The sequence below is a fragment of the Brachycentrus maculatus genome, unplaced genomic scaffold (assembly GCF_059751285.1).
Source record: "Brachycentrus maculatus isolate JH-2025_06_01 unplaced genomic scaffold, ASM5975128v1 h1tg000026l, whole genome shotgun sequence".
Classification (NCBI taxonomy): Eukaryota; Metazoa; Arthropoda; class Insecta; order Trichoptera; family Brachycentridae; genus Brachycentrus; species Brachycentrus maculatus.
The window spans coordinates 879,733-904,610 of record NW_028280780.1 but is presented as its reverse complement, the minus strand read 5'-3'; the positions used below and the strand labels follow the sequence as shown (position 1 = coordinate 904,610).

General features: G+C 32.4%; 1 protein-coding gene and 1 pseudogene across 5 annotated transcripts in view; one reads left to right on the top strand and one right to left on the bottom strand.

The window, feature by feature from the left end:
* The window catches only part of LOC148312999 (fibroblast growth factor receptor homolog 1-like), a 160,061-nt gene that overhangs the window by 28,687 nt on the left and 106,496 nt on the right, over positions 1–24,878 (top strand). The gene's annotated exons all lie outside the window — the stretch shown is intronic.
* Positions 1,472–3,462, bottom strand: LOC148313001 (glucose transporter type 1 pseudogene; annotated as a pseudogene). Its single transcript, XR_015838471.1, has one exon. The product of XR_015838471.1 is annotated as a glucose transporter type 1 pseudogene (transcript).

Here is a 24,878-nt window from a genome sequence, read left to right as displayed (position 1 = left end):
AAAAGTTATTTCTAATCGAATAATCATGGAAATTTTAAAATAACCATATTTTTATGGCTTTAATGCTTTGCCATTAGTTCAACAATATTTAAACATTGAACGATCTGTCTTTTAGATAAAATTGTCACCTGAAATCGAAACTATTCACACATAAAGAAATTATTAAATTTGAAGTGTCTAATTTTTTGTTCAGATATCATGGATTTCCTATACTAGGACTTATTTATATCATTACTATTTTTGTATTAATATCTCAATAAAGATAAAGTAGAAAATAGAAGTCTGGGCATTAACAGGGCTTACGACATGTCACTGGCTTAATTAAGCGTTTAATTTATACGCGTTTAACATTCAACATTCTACCCATGATTGACAAACACACTACTGAAATTTCGGAATTCATATTTGTCCTTCAATTAAAAACATCTATCTCGTGCTTCTTCTTCAAGGAATGTTTTCTTCATTTTTGTGGACTTCTAAGTGGAGGAAAGTATAAAATTTGTGAACAAAAATTTATACACTTAGAATACAGTGAAAAGTTTATATTTTTAATTTTGGTTAATAATTGAGGTTTGATTAATAATTTTCTGTAAAAAATTGAAAAAAATATACAAGTAATTAAAAAAAAAATTCTCGGATATACCGAATGACGGTTATAACGAACAAATTCAGTCGGTCCCTTCATCCTCGTTATAACCGAGTTCAACTGTATATTAAATAAAAAAATTAAAATGATAAGATATATGTATAAACAAAATCTTCTATCGGTAACAAATGGAAAATGTTTTTATTCTTATATTTTATATCAATTATTATTTACTGTTTCATTTTCTAATTGTATTGATTTTCAATTAGTGCACGAATGCTCGTATTGTTTGTGAATAGCTCCATTTGCTGTGATGGTGTATTTTCTTGACCCCATAAAATTGAATGAGGTATGATTAATTATTTATTGGGTCTCAACTATATATCACCATCGTAAAACGCATTCGTTGCAATTAATATTCAGGAAAACATAATCTATTATTTAATTTAGTTTTCCACTCCATTGTGTTGTTTGTTTTTGATATTAAAAAATACGTGTTGATTCTGAAAAGTTATTTTGTTATTCCTCTTAATACAATTATCTTAAATTTCACTTGGTAAATACCATAACTTCTTAAAATCTATTGCGACTCGTGTTTCGATGCATTCCGCGTCATTTTTAAACACGATGTTTAAACATGATGTGGAATACGTCAAAATACTTGTCACAATAGATTTAGAGTAATATTTGTATATACCAAATAAAATTTAAATTTAAAATGGATATATAATACTACAAAGTGACTGACGAATCAATTAATGAAACAATTATCGTAAGTGCCGCTTCAAGTTATTTTCCTTTCCAATGTCGACGTGCTTTGCATATGTTAAAAATGTAAAATTTGCATACCTATACTATAAATAACAAATAATACACAGAGGAATATTCAATAGAAAATGATGTTTATATTTAAACAAAATATAAATGTCTAAACATACACTTAGGAATATTCACCAATTGAGGTGTAAAGATGGAATGATTTGTAATACACAATAACTTAATATAACAATAATTATATAAAAAATATCAACTTAATCAAATAATATCCATTTTCATTAAAATTACAAAAATATATAAGTACACGTACAAAAATGTCGAATGAATGGTTTGAATGGCATCTTAACAATCGAGTTGGTCGATTATGCAAATACTGATACAATAATGATGTAAACGTCAGTGTTATTCGGCAAAATAACTTCGCGGCAAGTCGTGACCGCAATGCATAAAGTGTCAACAAAGTGTTATCTTGTCACCATCGCAAATACCCCACACAGCACTTATCAGCGGGGATATCATCGCTTGAAGAGGAGGGATATTTCTTCGATAGTTTTATTTTTCGTTTCCGGGAGCTTGAAGTATGTAAACAACCAGAAAATCGCTATCAAAACGGTGAACGGGACGAACGAGGCGTTCTTCAGTCCCGAATGTATCACGGGGAAAATCAAGCCGATGATGAAGTTCGCCAACCAGTTGATGAGGGCGCCAAAAGCCATCGCATTCGGTCTCGGGCCCTGGGAGAATAACTCCGCCATGATCATCCAAGGAATAGATCCAGGCCCTAACCCGAAGAACCCGCAATACATGAACGTGAAGACGATAGCGAACGATCTCATGACTGTCACCGTTTCGTTGGTGTAGAGCGCCACCGTCATCAGTATCGAAGAAACAAACATTCCTCCCAATCCCCATAAATGCAAGGTTCTTCTTCCCGCTATGTCCATAATAGGTACGGTCACAAGGGTCATGACGAACATCGTACCTCCGATACCGATCGTAGCCTTCTTCGCGATTTCAGATTCCCATCCAGCCGACTCGAACAGCGAGGTTGAATAGTAGAATACTCCGTTGATACCGCTAAATTGTTGGGAAAGATGCATCATGATTCCTATCATCAACGGTATCCTCAATGCCTTGGATCTGAATATCTCCATCAAAGAAACAGCCGCTTCAGATCTCTCCGAACGGTCTTCAGCGTGCATTTCAGCAATATCCCCATCGATATCCACCCTACCTCTCAGCTTCATCAAAACATTCCTGGCTCCCTCTTCGTCTCGTTTCGTAATGAGAAGATACCTCGGAGATTCTGGACACCCTATAAGAAGTATGACCTGCAAAGCGGAAGGAATGACGGCGATTCCCAGGAGCCACGGCCACCCTGTATGAGTCCCCAGGATGACGTCGATTCCGAGGATCTGGCTTACGACTAAGCCGAAAGTGACGGCTAGTTGGTTGACGGTTCCCATACCACCTCGAATATTGACGGGAGAGATTTCGGAAACAAACATGGGAACCACCGACGTAGCCAAACCGCAGTTGAGTCCTACTATCAGGCGTCCTAGGGCGAGCAGCTCGTAGGAATTAGATACTTTGGAAATGCCCATGAATATGGATCCCAACACTCCGAGTGACGAAGCTATGAGAAGAGCGCCTCTTCTCCCCTTCTTGCTGGCGACCCATCCTCCGCTGACACTCCCGATCATGCCCCCCACGGCGAAGAGTGCCACAGCGAGAGAGAACAGAGTCTGCGCCGTTTGTTTACCTGTGCCGGCGCCGGATGCTCCCGGGTAGGACTGGTTAATGAAACTTTCTATCTCGATTTGCGGCGCGTTGATGACACCTGTGTGATACCCGAACTGCAGCATGCCCAGTACGGCTGTAAACAAGGCGTACGCCAGGCTGCCCGTCACTTCTCCGATGCGGGCCATGTTGTCACTTCGCGACTGACGACACTATTGTATCTTGTCAACAGATGTTACGCAATGTTCGCGGCATTTCTGTGTTAATGAGCGTAGATAAAAAGCCGGCGCGTGGGCTGCAGCCAGACCGAGACGAACACAGCGGGCGCTTCAGGCTAGACGGGCGGCCACGAGGCGACTGGCGACCGCGCACCACTCGCCACTCGCTGTTGTGTTGTGGGACTCGGCCGATATCAGTACCTATATAACTATGGGCGCTTGTGCACTACATGGAATTTTACCATCCGGCAGTCCAGTTAGCATGAAAAAACGGACGATTTCCTTGTGCTTTTGTCCATCTTTCTTCGGATCGGTGCGCTCGATCGGAGCGCGATCACGGTGCGCGTGAACTCGATCACGCTAAACTGTCGTAGTCGCTTTTATTTAAAAAAGCCGGACTGCCGGACAGTAAAATTCCGTGTAGTGCACAAGCGCCCTATGTTTACTTGTAGTATGGCAGTAAACTAAATGCCGACCAAAAAGATACCAGTTTGCACAAACATACAACAATATTCCACTATTATAGCACGCTAATGTATGTAGATGCAAGATTTATGCGCTGTCATCTGTAACTCGGGATGTACGCGATCCGTGACGCGTATCTATTTATCTCGTATCTCTCTATCTCTTTCTGGCTTCAGGGCTGAGATTCCATACGAATTGAGATTTTAATCACGTAGTGTAGATAAATTTAATTTCATTTCTATTCGGTTAAAAACATTTTATTTTTTTGATATTGTTTTTTGACATCTCAACATAGATGAAGAAGAATATGGAAGTCTGGGCATTTACAGGGCTTACGACCGTCATAGGCTGGTTCAAGTGATTTCTTTACACACGTGTAACATTTATCAATTCTACCCATGATTGACAACCACACTACTCAAATTATTGGAACTTCTATATATATTTTTCAAATTCGAAACATAGAGCTTGAGATGTCAAAAAATAATATTAAATATAATTCGTGTCAGGTTGTGGTCCCGTGATTAGTGTCGCGGACTCTTAAGTCAGAGTTTCTCGGTTCGAACTCACTCTACCACAATTTGATGCCTATTTCTAATAATGAGCCGCTTAGGCTTACAGAAAAAGTATGAAATTAAAATATTTTTTTAAACAATAAAATTAAAATAAAACACAAATATTTCTCTTTAAAAAAATAGTTTAAAAAAAAACTCCTAATTTTTGATAATCCAGATTTGTGAACAAGTATTTGGACACATTCAAAATGTTGTAACTCTTCATAATGCACATCGAAAACCGGTTTGAAAAAGTCGTTAGAAATAAAATTACAGAAATTATCTACTCTACATAGATAACGCATTATCTTTTCACTATACTTTCAGTTCATGCAAACGATTTACCTGAATATTTTTTTCAAAAGCCCGGGTAAAATGTTACTTATTATTTAACATACATACGACTATAACTTAAACCTTTTTAATGTTTTTTTTTAAAGATTTGGCGTTTAATTTGAAGAACTCCATTTTAATTTATATATTAAATGTTAAAATCAAACACAAATTTTTACAGTCTTCTAAATTATATTTTATTATTTAAAAAACACATAATTGTTTCGCCTAGTTATGGCATTGACATTAGTAAGAAAATCCCACAACAATGGGAAACAATTGTCACAAATTTATTTTTATGTGTTTTTTTTTAAATAATAAAATACAATTTAGTAGATTTTAAAATTAGTGTTTGATTTTAATATTTAACATATAAAATTTATTACGTTATTTATTTCGAAATATACATTAATCCTGACGCATTGCAATGTTGGCGTTTACAGTTTAAGTCATGAAATCTATTATTACGTTTCTGTTGTACGAATTTCTTTGAAATTTTAATAAAAGGTTGTCTTTCAGCATTTTTTTAATAATGCTTAATACTCATTTGCATACACAGCACGTCCAAAGTTTTCAGAAATGAATATGTACAATCGAAGTCTAATTTCCCGGCGCAATTTAATTACATTGGTTAGAGTTGTAATGAATAATTGTTTTTTTAATGAATATATTTAAAAAATCGCGAGGTTGAACAATTTGGGTAATTTACAGATTGCTTTGAAATTTTGACACAATGTTGCATTTTAATTAATATGTTTTTAAATGGAATCTGACAACAGTATTTTTAACTGCATATGACAGCACCATCAGTTATAGTAACAGCAACACACGCAATTTAAACATGTGCTCACGGTAGACAGCATGCCATTTGACAGCTGTTACTTACCTCTTTTTTTCAATTGTTGTTTCATAGATTTTTAAAAATATTTTCATTGCTCCATTGTTAGAAATTTGTATTTCATATTTCTTTATTTTGCATTTAACTCATCTGAGCCACAGCAACGCGTGGATGTTAAAACAAATATTTAATAAACATGAGAGTTGAAAAAACACTTACATTTATTTTGACCGCCTTTCTTGAAATCGAACCCGAGAACTCCAGAATAGTAGTTAGTTGCTAACAACTACATTGTAGAGGAAAATATATTCTTATATTTATGTATGTATGATGAAGAAGACTTTATTTTATTAGTTAAGTGAGGCTTACCTTTTTGGGATAATCTGTTGACCCCAGGGGCTTACCTTTATTACTCCAAAAATCTTCTGAGGTTTTACGAAAAAGGTACTACTGCTATTATTATTATTTTAAACTTTGTTGGCTTGGAAGGCTTATCTCTTTTTCAGCCAAATGTCCAAGTTTTTTTTAACACCTTACACAATCAATTATTCAAAACAAACAAACAATGTTATCGTTGTTTTTATATAAATAAAAAAATATATCAAAGATTAGGAAGAGTTCTTTACGGTGGTATGGACATGTGGAGAGAATGGATAGCGAGAGAATGACTAAGAAAACATATGTGGCGAATGTGAGAGGGAAAACAGAACGAGGACGACCGAAGAAGACTTGGCAAGATCAGATCAATCAGAACCTAAAATCTGGCGGGGTCAAGAGTCTGCGTAATCGGAGGGCATGTATGACTAGATGTATGGATGTGAAGGAGGCGAGGATTGTATGTCAGGAGAGAAGAGTGTGGCGTTCCATCATTTCTGCCTACCCCTGCGGGAAAACGGCGTGATGGTAGTAGTAGTAGTAGTAAAAAATATATCTACATCTCGAGTGTAGCCGGGTAAAAACGCTTGTTGAATATAAATTAAAGTGAGCAGGAACTTTAGTCCGTGTCGGTGAAGTGTATTATGTGTTTATGCATGTTAGTCAATAGATGGCGCCAACAAAACTGTTTACTAAGCGGCTCAGTCAGCGATTCTCAAAATTTTATTTTGTCATTGCCGATTATGATAACTATTATTTTTTAAATGAAAAACACATGTTTTTATGCTGTAAGATAGTTTTTATATAGTTATTTTAAAATAACTTTATAACCATTACGTCGCTTCATCCCAGGGGTAGGCTAAGAGAATACAACGCCACTACAATCTGTATTTGCAAACAATCTTCGCTTGTTTCAGATTCATCCATCAATTTACACACAACCGCCGATTATTCTGACTCAAAACCTAACTTAACACTTTAAAAAAATTCAAATACTTGATCATGCGAAATTTCTCTCTGTCTTCCTCAGTTCCTATTTCTAACTACATTCGCTTAGTAAATTAATTTTCTTATTCTTTATTCACTCATTCGATCCACATACCCGAACCATATAAAACCATCTCTCTTTATTTTATAGATAATACTTGCATTCTTTCCTTTCTTCACCATTTGAACATCTATTATACATAGTTTTGACGGACATTCGTCTGAGAGATCGCATTTTGACTGCATAATTAAATTTTAAATATTAAAATCAAACACTAATTTTAAGAGAGTATCAAATTGTATTTCCTTGTTTAAAAAAATGTGACAATTGTTTCACTATTTAATTTTGACAGTAGTTTGAAAATGTCATAGCAAGGCGAAACAATTGTCACAGTTGTCGCAGACCCTAAAAATCAGTGTTTGATTTTAATATTAAATATATGATATTAAATGGATTTCTATAAATTCTATAAATTATAAATCAAAAAATTATCCATACTTATTATTAAAATAATTAACAATAAATATGGAGTAAAACACTTCAATGTATCGTTCCAAACATTTTTAATTTATTGCCAATGGATGTTAATGGATGAGGTCAAAATAAAATATGGAACAAAGGCAAATTGAAGGAATGGGTAAATGATCAAGAGGTAGTTCTATAAAAAATGTAAAGTGTTTTTTTTTCTTCTTTCTTTTTTTGTGGGTTAAAATAGATAAAAATAATAAAAAAGGCATGTTAAAAGAACTCCACCGACAAGACACACAAGGAGCTTGGTGGGTCTCTACTAAAGAAATATGTTAATTACGCTTATAAATCTTTAAATAAATGTGCAGTACAAGTATGTATATAGTTAGAAAATAAATGAAGAGACGAGTACGTCTCGAAACCGGTAGACATAAAAATCTCGGTGAGTGGTTATATACTAATTTTATTAACATTTTTGTAAAAAAAATAAGTAAAAATGACTATAAATATTAATCATATTAAGAATAGAAAATAAATGTTTAAAGAATATAAAATCAAAACGAAAATACAAATACTTTTCTCGTCAATTTTAAAAATATTGCATCTCACAGATTAAGAAGACCTGCCAAGGCAATTATTTGCAGAATTGACGTGATTACGACGGACCATACACTAATAATTATTTTTAGGGAGCTGTGTTATTTACCATGTCACCAAATTATTCAATTATTTTAGAAAATAATGGTCGTTCCCATATTGATTTGCTGCATAACTTTATTTACAGATCGTCTTGGAATGACGTCACGTAGTCATGTGGTCATGTGTTTACTGGAATTGAATCGTAAATATTATCATATTACACAAAGTCAAATGTGTATATATTATGGAAAAATATATAGCATGGCTTAAAGGCAAAATCTTTATAAATTAAAAAATATATAAAGAGTTTTTCTGTTTTTTCAATAAATATGTGCATTTTTTTATTTTTTTTTATTAATTTGACATTTCTTAGTGGAATTGCATTTTATAAACTTAAATAACAATTAAGTATATAGTTTTTTCCACATATATTCATGTTGAAAACTATAGTGAGTAGTATAATAGTATACATATTAAATATATGTGGCAAAACCATATAAATATTTAATTTTATAAATATATATCGCTCACTCCTTTCAAGAACGTCATAAATAAAAAATCTTGATTTTTCAGGAGAACGTTTTTGAAGTTTAAAAATAAAACACAATGTATTAAAAATAAATCGGCATATTTTTAACTTAATATTTACCCGTTACAGGGCAGAAAGTGTTGTTTTTGCATTTTGAAGAAAAGGTATTGTTTAATTATTTTTTTTAAATATACTGAATATTTTTCCCAAAATAGGTTTTTCCCAAAAAATATGTTGTACAGTAAAAAGTTCAATAAGTAGCTTTTATTTATTTTTAATACATTCCAATGTATTTTTATACTTTAAAAACGTTTTCCTGAAAAATCTAGTTTTTTTATTTATGACGTTCTTGAAAGGAGTGAGCGATATATATGCTTGATGCGTTTTAAATTTGTGCTAAAAAATGTATGTTTTGATATAAATTATCTACACTATAAAGATAAATCATTGACTATCATTTGTAATGAACCACCAAATAGACCATAAATAATCAAAATAATAAATGTCTTATAAAGTTAGTTATTTAAACATTGTAAATAAATGTTTATTGACGAGATTTGGAATGTTTACATTTTTTCTTATCGCCATTTCCGCAAAATTCTCAAGGGCGCTACGATTGAACTGTGAAATATAAATATGACATTGAATTGAAAACACATAAGTATATAATATTATCGAAACGATTTTGTAAACAAACGCGTCTTTCACAACTTTTTGAGTCCAAATACTTGTTCACTAAACTGGGTTTTCTCCACTCAGGTATTATTTTCAAATTTTGATATCTCAACATATGTAGTTGCAGAATTATGACCTGTCACAGGCTGGTTAAGTGATCACTTTACACACATAATGGTAAAGTTTTTTTTTACAACCTTTTGAGTGTTTCCAAATACTTGTTCACAAATATGGATTGTCTCTAATTAGGAATTAATTTTCAAATTAATTTTTTGATATCTCAACATAGATGAAGAAGAATCAGGGCCCCGTAAATGGCCAGACTTCCATCCAAAAAATAATATATAAAGGGTTTTTGCTAAATAAAAGCTTTTCTCAATCCAGCATAGGTGGCTGTTGTGAACTCATATGAATTGTGTCATGAGATTGATCTTATGTATGGGAGTTGAGTAGTGTGGTTGTCAATCATGGGTGAAATGGCAAATGTTGAACGGGTGAAAAGTCATCACTTAATTAGCCTTTGACATGTCGCAAGCCCTGTAAATACCCTTTTTCGGGTTTAAATAGTATATTTATTAATCGAACTGCATCAAAGTGCGTGTGAAATTTATAGAACAAAGATAAATTCTTATTTCACCCAGGAAATTGTGAGTTCAGTTAGCATTTTTTTCATGTAATGTCTTTTGTCACTTCCAGGATTCATTATGCCAATCGTCCATTTGAATCCTCGAAGACAGCAGGAGGTCCTAGATCCGTCAACAATGTCAAGATCATTAAAAGGTCTTGAAGGGTCTACAATGGCACAAAATTCACGGAAAATAACGTCAATACAAAAAAGTGATTTCCTAATATATCTGAGTATATATCCAACCATGCATAGTTCTAAAAACTTTCTACTTGAACGCGGAGTTTGCTTTGCTACCCTTGTCCTGAATTTATTTTAAGAAATCTCATTATTTTAAGTGAAATACCAAACACCCTAAGAATTGTTTGTTCTACACTCCATTAGTGTTTGGTTTAAGATGTAAAGTTGGGCATACACAAGGTAACAGAATTAAAATTTAAATAATAACAAATTAGGATAATTTATATAAGTAGTGCCATTTTCGTAAAATACAACCTCAAGTGCACTTCACTGTGATTAAATTGGGATAAATTGGGGATAGAGGAAATGATTTAGCAAAAAAACAGTTTTTTTCTAAAGAACATCTCACACTTACTACTGGTGAATGTTATAACTGTAATACATTTTAATATAATGACTTATATCTTGTATGTAAAAAGCATTTTAACATTGTGGTATGGTAATTAATAAAACACTCCCCTTATCATTCATCGTTCACTTTGTGTAATACTACTTCTAAAAATATTAAAATCAAACACTGATCTTTACAGTCTATTAAATTGTATATTGTAACATATTAAAATAAAATTTGTGACAATTGTTTCACCTTGTTATGGCATTTTCAAACTACTCTAGTTTGAAATTTGAAATTTGTATACAGCTGTGTGAAAATCCCAAAATGAGGCGAAATAATTGTCAGAATTTGATGTTTTTTTTAAAAATAATAAATGACAATTTATTAGATTCTAAAAATCAGTATTTGATTTTAATATTTAATATGTAAATTCATATTTAACATATAAAAATATTATTGGCCCCTGCAAAATAACAGCATAAATGTAACAACAAGCAGTTTTTATTATTATTTAAATTTAAAAATATATTTTATCTCATGTTTGTTCTATGTGTAGTCCCCTTTGTAGAAGAAAGCTACACGTGACATATCGACTTTACAATGCATTTCTAAAAAAACATCTTGGAATTTCCTCAGAACCGACAATAATTTGTTTCACTCACCAGATACGAGACTAAATGACATTTTTTGACGCGGAAACCGAAAATCGCCTCGTTTGTCAGTTTCTTCGTTTTTTAGTCGTTTTACTGGAAAATAAAGTCAGTAAAGAATCATTTCTGAAACAGCAACGAAGCATTGAGTATTTGAGATAAGAAGGTATAAAATAAAACCTGAGTAAATAAGAAGGTATAAAAAATAAAAGATACGGTGTTTAAAAATGATGCGTAATGCGTCGAAATACGTGTCTCGATAGATTTAAAGTAATAGTGGTATTTACACACTAAAATTTTTAAAAGTGGATAAAACCATATTATGGAACCCCATGTTCACAAAATATCATCTCAAAGGCGCTTTACATATTTCTATTCACTAATGCTATTCTAATGCTATGTAAGATACTACAGATATACGATACTAATTATAAAATAAATAAAAGATCTAAATGATAATCAAAATGCATTTAATAAACTACACTCCACAGAAAAGGAAAGGAAACGAATAAAGCTTGACAAAGGCTTTAAATTCAAATTTGATCCTAATTTCAATTATGAAAGGATGGGAGATTTGGGAAAGACGAGTTTTCAATTGTGATCAAAATTGGTTGGGATTTTGGATGATCCTCAAATATAAAAGCAAAATGCTCCAGACAGCAGGAACTGCCACTGCAAAGTCTCGTTCCTCAAAATTGGTGCTCAGTTCTCTACTTGACTCACGAGTGTTTTTGCCTAGAATTTTCACTCATGAACTACATGAAATTATAGTAACTTTAAACATAAAGAGTAAATCCACTCACGAGTAGGCATAGGCTATGAAACTTATAAAGTTGAAGCCTGAGTAGGGACATGATAAGCGGTGTTGCATAAGCCGTAGCTAGATTTCAGAGTCACTTGGACGTTAGGTAATTAAAAAAATGTATTTATCTATGAATCTAGAGTCATATTTTTTCAAGATATAATTGGGACATTTTGATGGTCGAGGACATGATAATAATTGTCAGCCTACACGTATGTCATGTAATCACCTGTTTTTATGTAATTTATGACCAAGATAACACTGCACCCAACGGGAAGAGGAAAAAGGAATACGGAAACGAAATAATCGACCCGTTAAAAAAATACGACATTTTTCATTTGGCTCGTGGTGTATAATTAGGCAAAGTTATTTTCTCTCCATAGAAATGTATCTCGTTTTGAACCTGCCATAGTAGAAATGATCTGTTTTGGCGGATGTGAGTCCCCCGAACGGATATGCTTGTTTTCCGTAGCACTGGGCCATTGAAGATGGATTCATTATTACGCCGAAACGGTGCGCTTCCCAAACCTTATAAATATTTTAATTTATCTTTTAATTTGTACGGTCTATAAAAAATGTGAGACGTGTTTCAATGCATTCAACATCATTAATTATAAAACACCGCACACGAAAATTGGGATTCTGGATGATCCTCAAATATGAAGGCTCTAAACAGCAGGACCTGTCACTGCAAAGTTTCGTTCCCCGGCAAGTTCTCTACCTGACTCATGTATGTACATATCTATGAATCTAGAGTCATATTTTTTCGAGATATAATCGAGACATTTTGATGGTCGAGGACATGATAACAATTGTTAGAAAGCCTACAGGTATGTCATGTTATCACCTATTTTTAACTAAATTTGATGGTTGTGCCTATGGGATTTTTAAGGATGAAAAGAGGATAGTAACAGAATCTTATTTTTAGCAATATGTCTTCCACATTTTTAAAATTATTTATTCTATTATTAATGTTTATCAGATACTGGTATATTAATATTCCAACTGTCTCAACTTGAGATAAGACATCTATCGTGTATAAATGAAGCAAGATCGAGGTCTGAGCATCCCAAGGCTTGGCATTGACTAAAGCCTTTCTCCCATGTTCCAACAAACCCTTTTTTACGGGTTATTTTACATAACCAGTATTTTGGCTGGATTTATGAATTTTGGTATATTTCTCTAAAATGTTAATATAAAAATAAAATTAAAAACAAGGTTATAGTTTATGTTTTCATGAAATTTTTAAATAGTAATATTAAAATAAAACATTGCGAGAATTTCCTAAAAATAAAACAAATATGGATATTTAGACATTGGAATTAGAATTATAATTAACAGCTACATATAATATTATAAAGCACAGATTGGATAAGAGTTTAAATCAACGAAAAAAACAGCCCTGGTCACAAATATTGTGTCACATTTAGAAATTGTTAATTTTTTGGTGAAATTTAAAACCTTTTCTTTAAAAATGTACGTAAAAAATTATATTTTGTTATGATCAATAACGCTTAGTACTAATTTAATGTACCAATTATTTTCACTAGCGACAAGCATAATTCATTTATTTATTATTTGTTAAAGGGATTCTGAAAGGTTTTTTGCTACGGGTACCATTTTTAGTCGCCTCACAGTTTAACAATTCCTGTCCTTTAGGAAACATAAGTAAGAAAGAGAGGACATTATTATGAAGTTATCTCGAGCGAATAGATTATAAGTTGTTGAAAAATGCATTCGTCCTCTTCCCGCTAGAGGTGAAATAGGAAAATTATTTATAATATTCTCAATCTAGCGGTACATTGGGGTGTGAATCGCTTCCGTCGCTAGACGAGAAGATGAAAGGTGAAAGGCGGAAGGATTGGGGAAGTCAATATCCTTTTTCCATTCGGAATTTTAGGATGTTTGGACGCATTGGCCGACATCGTATTAAAAGAAAGTCAAACAAATTTAGTTAGAAAATGAAGTAGTTGGATGTAAAAGTTTTAACATGCCCATAAGTGCCCATGCAAGTATATACGTACACGGAGTTTTTACATAGGGTATTTACATAGCGTTCTAACTAACAAACCAATCATCACGGCGCTTCTTCGCAGGGGTAGGCAGGGAGAATAGAACGCCACATCAATATGTATTTGCAAACAATCTTCGCCTCTTCTCCATTAATTTATCTCCTCATACATACCCGCTGATGATTTCAACGGTAAACATTTTTTTGATGTGTATTTTTTAATGTAAAAAATGTTTAATAAAAACAGTTTTTTAATGTAAACAATAAAACTCGATGAATATAGGGTTATTATTAAAATATTTCAGTTTGATGTAGTCGAAGATAAAGTCATCTGCGAAGCGTGCCATTCTGAGAATTATTTATCCAAGAGGTAAAAAATCATTTAAAAAAATCGTAATCGCTTGTTATATTTTGAAGAGAGCAGGTAAAATGCTCCCAAGCTACCAAGCGTGAGAGAATTACGACCTAAAAGGTCTGTTTTTATAGCTTTTTTTATCTAACCCATATCTGTCCTCGCGACCAAAAGGTTAAATGGTTTAACTTCTGTTTGAAAATAAATATTTCAACACGTTTATCTAAAACCTGACAGTTTCTAAATGTCTCGATACGATTTTTTTTAAATATTCTGCAATAATAAAAACACGCTTATATTTTTTTAAGGAATAGCCCGCAAAGCGTCTAGTTTAGATGCTTGTTTGCAGGTAGGATAGTTAGAATAGGGAAGGTAAATGTGAAAAATACATCATAAACACCCAGACCAATTGAAAATAAATTCATTCTTGAATTCATTTTGTAACTGGCGGGAATCGAACACGCGACTCCAGTTTCGCAGTCAAGCATATAAATAATGAAAAATATTTTTTTTTGGAAAAACCCAGACTTGTGAATAAGGATTTGGACACATCCAAAATGTTGTGAGTATTGATAATTTATTAATGCTACTACTTCTACTCCGCAGAGAGGATGGAACGCCACACTCTTCTGTCCTGACAGCTTCTACATTCCTCGCTTCCTTCACATCCATACATCTAGTCACACATGCCCTCCGATAACGCAGACTTTTGACACCACCAGATTTTAGGTTCTGATTGATCTGATGGTGCCTATTTCGGCCGTCCTCGTTCTGTTCTCCTGCTTGCAATCGCCACATTTATTTTCTTAATCATTGTCTCGTTATCCATTCACTCCACATGTCCATATCACCTTAAATAACTTCTTAATCTTTTCAATTATAACTTTTCCAGCCTTATATTCCATTCTTATATCTTCGTTTGTAATTATATCATACAATGATTTTCTACACATTCGTCTGAGGGAGCGCATTTCAACAGCGTTCACTCAGCTTTCATCCTTCCTTTGCAAGTTCCATGTTTCGCTTCGATAAATCAATGTCGGTACCAGCACCCCCTTATGAACCACTAGTTTGGCTTCCATGGACATATTTGCAAATGCAGTTAGGGTTATTGTAAAAAAAATATGTATAACTGGTGCGAAATAGTGGATCAATTACCATATAATAATGATTTTAGTAAGGATTCAAACCAAATTTTCAAAGTATCAATACATTCATAACGTACTCGCACAATCATTGATACTGTTATTGATTGCTAGATGGCGGGATCAATCGTATTGGAAAAATAATTATTAAATTTCCACAGTCCCGATCTAAATCCAGGTAACATTTAAGGTAATTGAATTTTTTCTTAAAATACCGTTTTCGCATTGAAAAAATATTTTTTTCATCGTAATAAATATATGGTTTTGAAAAAAAGAGTTATTGAAAAGTAAGGAGTTGAAAATAATATAAAAATATTTTTTCTTATATTTTTTCTTTATATTTATTCGAAAAAACAAAAAAAAATACATTCTTTAAAAAAATCGGCGAAACATGTTGTATTCCCTTAAACACAAATCCAAAATTTTAAAGGAACAGGATTTTTTTTATAGAAGAAAACATGATTTCAAAATATGAAAGTTTATTGATGTAAATACGACTAGTTGTGAGAACTACGGATGTTCTCGAAACTAGTCGTGTTTACATTAGTAAAGTGGTATTTTTCCCTTGTATTCTTCAATTGAGAAAGAATGGCGGTTCTAGAATACTTACTCTTAATAAACGTTATATTCCCATTTCCGGTACATAACGATATAAAATAACTGTAGCTCAATTAGTGACAGGAACGAATATTTAATTTTGTCATTTCCAATTAATTGAGGGTTAATTTGATTCATTCAGTAATACAATTACATCAACGTAATTATGACATTATGTTATTTTACAATACTCAAACCGTTTTAAATGTTATTGTCATATGTTTTAATTAAAATGATTTTAAAATAATTTTTTGTAGCGTGTCATTAATTGCGATCTTTAATACTATCGCTAATTATTTTTAAAAAATCATAAAATTATTCTTAGTCTTAAAATCATAAAATTATATCATTATTTCTCAAAAATTTTTGATACACATGTTCGATACATTCAGTATCATTTTCAAACACCGTATGTGAAGATAAGTCTAAATTTTGTTGCGTCTTTGGGACGTAGAAGGATTAAAAGGTAGGACCTGTTTCTTATTATGATTATTTAAAAAAAAAATATATATATATATATATATATATATATATATATATATATGTGGGAACATGGATAGTAGGGAGGAGAATTCAGTTATTATAATATTATTTAAGTATGTGTTTTTTTTTAATTTATACTATCTCTTAATGTAGGGACAGACCCCAGTCATTTCATCGTAACGTAAAACGTTACGATGCGAGCATTCGTATAGTCAGCACAGCGTACCGAGTGCTCCATCCGAAGGCGGATGCTTGCCGCGAATGTTAAGATGAGACTGACCGTGGAATTTCGTCGTAACATTACGTCGTAACATCGCTCGCTCGCTCGCATCCGAAACTATGGATGGAGCACTCGGCTCGGTGTACTGACTGCCTGAATGCTCGCATCGTAACGTGTTACGTTACGACGAAATGCTCCGGTCAGTCTCCACCTTTACGTTACGACAAAATGTGGAGGTCAGTCTTCACCTTTATGACTCTTACCACATGTACACGTTATTAGAAATATCGCTCACTCCTTTCAAGAACGTCATAAATCAAAAATCGTAAATTTTCAGTTCAGTATGTTTTCGGAATACCCAGAAAATGTACTATGTCCCAGCAAAATAGGCATATTTTTAACTTAATATTTACCCGCTACAGGGCAAAAAGTATTGTTGTTGCATTTTGAAGAAAAGGTATTGTTTAATTATTATTTTAAACATATTAAATATTTTTGAAATGGAAAAAAAAATCTTCAGGTTTTACCTAAAAAGATATGTTGCACAGTAAAAATTTCAATAAGTGGCTTGATATTTATTTTTAATATATTGTATTATATTTTTAAACTTTAAAAACGTTCTCCTGAAAAATCAAGTTGTTTTTTATTTATGACGTTCTTGAAAGGAGTGAGCGATGAGTTCTGGCTTAGAAATCCTATCAAATTACACATTTCACCTCTCTCGATATAGCCGGATATGCAATTGATAAATTCAAAACTTTCCACATCCTGTTGGCGTATCAACACATCTTCACCTGCGAATCTCTCAGGTATCACGGCCGTAATCTGCACTAACTCCTTATCGTCTGCCAACGCCAGACGATGGATTTAGCGATCCGGAAATAGCTTTTTGGCAATCCGCCATCACTGGACGGCTTGACCAAGCGTACAGTGGTCTCAGTGGCAGACGTGGCTCTCGATTGATCGAGGAAATGGGTCGACAATTGCGACATTATAACTGCTACACGCCGTTTGCCTGCGGGAGTAGGCTGAGAAGATGGAATGCCACACTCTTCTATCCTGGCATACACTCCTGGCAAACTCTTCTTCATCTTTAAACCCTTATCCCCACCTGATGGTGCATATGGCACTGCATCATATAAACGCAGTGATCATTAACATATGAATGTAAGGCGATCAAATCATCCCTCCGCTTCAGGTATCAGCCCCAGATAATATTGAATAAACATAGAAGTGATTTTTTTTTTAAATTTATTTATTCGATCCCCTGGGAATCGAACCCGGGACCTCCAGTACGGTAGACGAGCGTTACACTACGGAGGCGGACACTCATGTCACATCCATTCATCTAGTCATATATGCGATTTTAATCATTAATGGGACAATGTCATCGGCCTATCTTTACAGGGGATGGCCTAATCCTCTTTTCAGATTTCTATGTATATGTATATATATATATATATATATATATATATATATATATATATATATGTATATATATATATATATATATATATATATATATATATATATATATATATATATATATATATATATATATATATATATATATATATATTATATATTTATACATTTATGTAATTATTATATAAATCATTGAAATATACCACTCAAAATCACCCTTTAAAACTAAATTTAAAAAACATATAAGACTCACCTCTACCTTGACTCCATACCAAGGAATATATTTTTTTAAATTTACTTTGTTTTAATTAACTTTGTTTATAAAAGAAATGTAAAACGAACTCCCTCTCTAAACACAAGAATCTACATTATTAGAGAGGTGGCAACGTTATATTTGAAATGTTTTGTATATTTACCAACTGTTTTGTATTATTTAAATATGTATTTTGTAAAAAAAAAACAATATATTTTTTTTTAAATCTTGAAAGTAATTATAGTCATTTGACATTAATCCTGGGATATTAGTTTAATTGGTTCATAAACTTATGTAGAGGGTTTTGATAATTGCGAAATTCGTATTTCCTCATTTTCTTTTAATGACGGCCATGTGTCTGAAATTAATTGAATAAGTGAACACATTACATTTTACATACTCGTTTAATTTAAATGTATTTCTGGTCACGTACAGAAGCCATGAATTAATTGAAAAATCTAACTCTTGTTGAGGTGTTAGGGGAATACAAAGAGAGATGGGAGATACAAAAAAATACAACGATTTGTATTCAGAATAGACAGGAGGAACCTCACTTGTCTTATTCATCCGAGTACAACGTTTCCGTCTTCTTGCATGTTTCTGAAAAGGGTGGGTCAGGGAAATACAAGGATCGTCCATTTTTTTTAAATAAATTAAGTAGGTATCACAACTCTTTTTATATTAGTCCACTCGTTATGTCCTTACATTCGCAATTTAGTTAGTTCATTGTAACAATTTCAACATTTTTACACCTATGTAAAGTGATCACCTAACCAGTCCATGACAGGTCATAAGCCATGTAAATACGATATTTTTCCTCATCTGTGCTCAGATGTCAAAATGTCTCTTAAGTAGCGATAATTGGATTTTTTAAAAATAAATATCTGTAGATACCCAAAAATGTTGTGAAAATAAATTATTGTTCACCATTATTATGTAACTGTTAGTTTCAATTTAAGTATTTTATAAAAATAAAAATTTAAAAGTTTTATAAACCTGACATTATACGTTAAATTTTACCTTTATATTGAATATTAATAAAATAATATTACAGATTTTTTTCGCATTTTTGTTCGCCTCCGTAGTGTAATGGTCAGCACGCTTTGCTACCGTTCTGGAGGTCCCGGGTTCGATTGATTATTTGATTATTTGACCCCCCCTGGGAAGGGGGGGTCAAATAAATATAAGTGATTTTTACAATGTAATAATTATTCAATATTACCCTGGACTGGTTACCTGAAGCGGAGGGCTGATCACCTTTCCTTCATGTGTAAACGATCAAGATAACACTGCGTTTATATGACGCAGTGCCCTATGCAGCATTGGGGTGCGGATAAGGGTTTTATTATTATTATTAATATTAGAGAAAAAGTTCAAAACCCATCGTCAACAGCCATTATAAATAAATATTCAAATGAACCCTACCAATACGAGTATACTCCATTGATTATGATATTCATGTTTTCCTGTCATGCAAGCACCTTTTATGGAACTCCAGTTATATTGAAATGTATATTTTTGATAATCATGGAAAATTTTAATAAAAAATGAGAACAAAATTACTGCATGCATTTTAGCACCGAGGGATTTTTTTTAATCTTAATATATAAATTAATATCGAGAGAACACTTTCCATTCCTAGTCATAAGATAACATTATTCAGCTATTCCTTTTATGGAACGAATTACCTCTGCACGTTAAAAATGTTCCATATCTGATTTCTTTCATGAAACGAGTGAAACATTAGCTTTTCCTTAGAACTGTCCATCATATTATTCTTCCTTGTTTCCTTTGCTTCTTTCCCGTCAACTCCAAACTTAATCCTTCTTCCTTCGCTTTGTCATCATCAATTTACAGTTTCATTAATATAAAATATTCACTCATACTATATCAGATGTTATTTAAATGTTGTGTTTTTTTATTACTTTTATAACATTTTTACTTTTATCACGGGGAAGCAGCGTTAGTTTAAATAGTATTCATATTACGTATTTTAATATTACATGTTTTAAATATCGTATTTTTTATATTTATCTTTAAATATTACTTATTTTAAATATGCTTTGTTTACAAGGAGTTCTACGAACTAGCCGTCGCACAGTGATTCGCCCAGAACAAGCCAGCAAGACAAAAGTCAATTCAATGAATCGACTTATTGATGATAACATGATAATAACAACCCCCCATTAGTCACAAATCCAGGTAATTATTATGGCAAATATTCCAGAACGATGAGTCATAAGCGGTTGAAATGAAGTGATAAGGTTATTCCTTTTTTGTAAACAATTTAGTTGCTATTTTGCAGTGCTTTCAATAACATCTTACAAGACTTGAAGTGAAGAATATTCCTATTGCTGTAATGGATTTTACTTAAGAGGGTATTAATTTTTTTATTTAATTTTAAATTTGGTTCAAATGCACGACAGTATGAGTTATGATAGAGTTTGAAAAACTACGTAAAAATTGTAATTTTTTTTTTCGTTTTAAATTTTTGAACGTATGCATCTTTTTGTCCCCAGATGTATCCAGGCTAATTTTTTGATATTATGTAGCTACATTCATTAGCTATACGCACCATTTTTTAAACAAAAATAAAAATTGGTTAGAGGGCGTAGATGTAAAATTTAATATAAAAATGCATCATCCCTGCGCTTCTTCATCATCTGGAGGAAGTCAACCTCAAGTCTAGTACACAGTACGGTGGTTTTTAAAACATTCATTCTTCCAGTCGGGGAGCTCTCGGAAGAATCTCAAGAGGCCCGAAATAAAGATTGTCGTAGATTCCGCGAGCACCATACTAGGAAACTGTCACGTACTTCCACGAATACAGATTTATTGAATATGCTTTTGAAAACATCCGATCCTGTAATTAACTCACTCAGAGAAGTACCTAGAAAGAGAACCGATAAATTACCGTTGGAAGTTCTGAATTTAATTGTCCTGCCTTCAATAGCAGAACATCAGGTGGCAAATAACTTTCATCCATGTAACGATGGTGATTATTTCATATCTGATTCCTCTGATTGTGAGATTGATGATGAGTCGTGATAATGATTATTAGTCTTGTATATTATTTATTAATGTTATTCTATGTTTATTTCTGTAATCTAAATTATTTCCGTAAAGTATATAGGTACAATAACAATAACTTAAGGGGGCTTCTGACAGCGACAGTTTAATCGCATTTTATGATAAAAATTGCTATAATTCTACAATAATATATGGAAATAATTATTTGCCTACCACAGGTTTAATTTTTGGTTTAATAATTATTTAAGAATTAACGCGATTTTGGTCATAAAATGCCATTGATGTGTGACTATCGGAGGCCCTCACAAGTTGATTGTATAGTATTAAGAGTAAATTTATTTGTATATTTAATGATGTGTTTAATTGTGTATCCGCCTCCGTAGTGTAATGGTCAGCACGCTCGGCTACCGTTCTGGAGGTCCCGGGTTCGATTCCCAGGGGGGTCAAATAAATAAAAGTGATTTTTTCACTCGAATATTTATTCCATATTACCCTGGACTGGTACCTGAAGCGGAGGGCTGATCACCTTTCCTTCGTGTGTTAACGATCAAGATAACACAGCGTTTGTATGATGCAGTGCCCTATGCACCATTGGGGTGCGGATGAGGGTTTGTATTAATTGTGTATATTATGTATTTTCTTGTTATAACAATACTGATTTTTTTTAAATACTTTTTTTATTTCGTACTTAAGTTTTTTTAAATTAATATATTCCCAAAGCTTCAGAATTATCAAACAATGCATAATTATTCGAAAAATCAATGAAATAATATTGATCAATACCAGTACAATCAAATCGTAGAATAAAATGTTTTTGTCCACCTAGCTTGTTCTGGGTGAATCACTGTGCGTCGAGTCGTTCGTGTACAAACGGATCTTAATGATTCGTTCAGATACACTGATCGGGTTACCGGATCTCCGTTTCGAGTGAATCTCATTCACTGCTTCACTAGTAAAACATACTGTATATCTGGCAATAACATATTTTTGTTTTTTTTTTATAGAATTTGTGTATTTTTGTTTAAAAAAACTATTTTTCCTGATATATGGCTAAATTGATGAATGACAAAGAATTATCTATAAGGTCCATAGTTCAACAGCCAAATCTTATCCATCTACTAAACAAACACTACTTCAATAAACTTCTATTGAATACTCCCTTTTACTCCCTTCCTCACACACACACACTCATACTCGTTTTTAGTTTATTTTTTATCTAGTAATGTTTTTGATCGTTATTATAACATAAATGTGGAATTGTGTAATTGGCGTTTTTTTAAATGAATGTAACTATTTTCTATTATATACTCTTACTAAATGTAAAGCTGTAGGTACAATTCCCGAATAAAAAAAATTCAAAAATACAGTCAATAATTTATATATTTTTTATAACCCAATACCTTTTTATGGTGGTAAGTCAGCCATATTTTATTATTACCCTCACGTGCTTGGCTTCCACATGCACATCTCAGTGTCCACCTCAACACGTGCAATACTTCCGCCACCTTTGTGGGCACATACATATCCTACAGCCGTCAATCGTCGGGACACTAGAATGGAACTCGACACGTACGTACAACTATAAATATATTTTTCGATAGGTTACTATTAAAATGGTAGTCGGAAAAAGCTAGGCATTGTTCTAGGACTTGAATTATTTTTTGTCATTAATTAAACAGTAAAGAGTTGTCAAGGGTCCGATACTTGGAAAAATCGTGATTGGAGCAGTAAAAATTAAAATTATCTGAGTGCAAATGAATCACGATGCGTTATTGCATACCATTACTTATTATGCCCTGAAATTTTATTTTTTCTTTGCTGAAAAACCCTGGGTTCTTCAACAAAGAAATAATAAACATGTTTTCAAACGTATCAAATATAAATGTATGTTTGGTGATGTAAAGAACATATTGTCACTCCTTTCAATAACGTCATTTATCAAAAATCGACAATTTTCAGTTGTGCATGTTTTCGGAATGCCCTGAAAATGTAGGTACTATATCCCAGAAAAAGCGGCCTTTTTTAAACTTAACATTTACCCGCTACAGTGCAAAAAGTGTTGTTTTTGCATTTTGAAGAAAAGCTATTGTTAAATTATTTTTTTTAAATAAACTAAATATTTTACTTAACCAATTCCTCAACTGATGGTGTAACAATCAGCCATACTTAACAAATGTATCAAAAACCTTACTTGTATGCGAAAGGATCTAAGAAGATTGTATATATACAGATTTCAAGAATTAATGCAATATGGATGTTCAATAATGGGCATAATAATGAAAGTTGCACAAATGCCAGGTCATAAGCCCCTGGATGCTCAGACTTCCACCTTCTTTCATAAAAAAAGGAAAATAACGATACATGTTTCGTTTCAAGTGATCTTATACACATATAAGTGTTTTATTATCTGTATATTAAAATTATTTTCATTGGTTTTAATACGTGCATGTTATGCTTTTATACCCTTCAGTGCGGAATTTTATTTGTCTTTTTCTTGAAATGTATTGAAGAAATTCTAGAAATTTATCAACAGCTTCAAGTATAAATAACGATTGTTTGAAAGTCGAGGTCACAACATCAAAGCGCGAAGGAAACTTCATGAAATGTTTGCAATGTTTCAGGAAAACGGGAAACTGAAACAAAATCGTGCTTTCTGGACTGTTTTTCTTAGAATATAATGTACGCAACGTCCGGTGATGAAATGAAATGAGTATTATCTTTATCTACTACGTTATAGTAATTATTAGTCATAGCGGTTCCGGTTAATCGAAATACAAAATTAAAATTTCCTGTTTATTTATTTTATTTCATGAAAATAATACTTAGAGTTGCGAAACAAGCTCCCACGGAGGAAATATTCAACAAATTTCTGCTTTTAACTTTAAGCTAGAATAATCTCTATATATGCATTTAAGAAATTCACACACCAATAACAAAACACTAAAAGATGTGCAGATAGAATGAATCAAATCAAACATAATATATAAGCTTCACAAAACCTTTAAAATCAAAAAAACATATATTTTTCTTCCTGGCTCCATCCTGTCGTCTTTGTGGACAGTCGGGGTCAGCTTCCCTCATCCTCACGTTGAAGGTCCTTCTATAATGGACACCGTCACCTGAACTATGATCATGTTATCTTTCTCTAGCATCTATGAATTTTTGGTCAAAAATGCATAGTAAAGCAGCCCATCACAGCAGAGATATAATTATACATAGTATATATGGTATACACACACACACACAAACATATATATATATATATATATATATATATATATATATATATATATATATATATATATATATATATATATATATATATATATATATATATATATATATATATATATATATATATATATTACACCATCTGTATGAATTTGGAATTTAATAATGATTTAAGGTCATTAAAATAATTGTATTAATTTTCCTTTTTAGATTCGATCATTAACGCTAATCACTGCCCAAAATTGGTTGTGCATCTCGTTTCAAATTCTAGTTTCTAATAAATTGACTTACACTA